We start from the raw sequence: 1220 nt of genomic DNA on the forward strand, positions 1-1220 counted from the left end.
TATTGCTTGAATGTTTGATAGACCTAACTTATCAATCCATTTGGCACTGGAGATTTTTCTTTGGGGATAGCCTGTTGAATTACTTTTCTGAGATAGGATTATTTTAGTTATTTAATTGCCTCTTCTTTTAACCTGGCATTTTATGTTTTTTATAAATATTTTTTCATTTCATTTAGGTTAGCAAATGTATTGCCATGCATTTGAACAAATTAGTTCTGAATTGTTACTTTAATTTCCTCCTCATTAATGGTAAATTCACATATTTAATTGTTGATGCTAATAATTTGGTTTTCTTTCTTGTTTTAACCAAATATTTATCTATTTCATTTTTTTTTATAAAGCCAGAATTTGGTTTTATTTAATAGTTCAATAGTTTTTTTGTTTTTGATTTTACTACTTTTACCTTTCATTTTCAGAAATTCTAATTTGATATTTAATTGAGAATTTTTAATTCATTCTTTCTCTAATTTTTTAACTTGTAGACTCAGTCCACTGATCTTCTTTTTCTCTATTTTATTCATGTAAATATATATATGTATATATATACACACATATATACATACATATATATATATATATATATATATATATATATATATATATATATATAACTGCTAATAGCTCCTTTAGTTCTATACCATAAATATTGATATGTTGTCTTGTTATTGTCAATATCTGGGACAAAATAATTCATTCTTTCTATGATTGTTGTTTGATCCACTCATTCTTTAAAATGAAGCTATTTACCTTCCAATTAGTTTTAGGTCTATCACTCCATGGCCCATTATAACATCTAATATTTATTGCATCATTGTCTGAAAATGATGCATTCATAATTCTGCCTTTCTTCATTTGATTATGAGGTTTTATGCCCTAATGCATAGTCAATTTTTGTGTAGGCACAATGTTCTGCATAAAAAATCATCATTGCTTTCAATCTGCATTCAATTTTTTCCAGAAGTCTATCATGTCTAAGTTTTCTTACATTCTATTCACTCCTTTAACTTGCTTCTTGTTTATTTTATGGTTAGATTTATCTAATGCTGAAAGAGGGAGGTTGAGATCTCCCACTGTTTCTTCTCCAAGAATTTGGATGCTGAACCACTTGGTGCATGCATATTTAGTATTGAAATTACTTCATTATCTATGGTACCTTTTAAGAGGGCAAAGTTTTCTTTATCTCCTTAATGAGATCTATTTTTGCAGCTGCTTTCTATGAA

This window comes from Macrotis lagotis, chromosome 3 (genome assembly GCF_037893015.1).
Source record: "Macrotis lagotis isolate mMagLag1 chromosome 3, bilby.v1.9.chrom.fasta, whole genome shotgun sequence".
In the NCBI taxonomy this organism is placed as follows: Eukaryota; Metazoa; Chordata; class Mammalia; order Peramelemorphia; family Peramelidae; genus Macrotis; species Macrotis lagotis.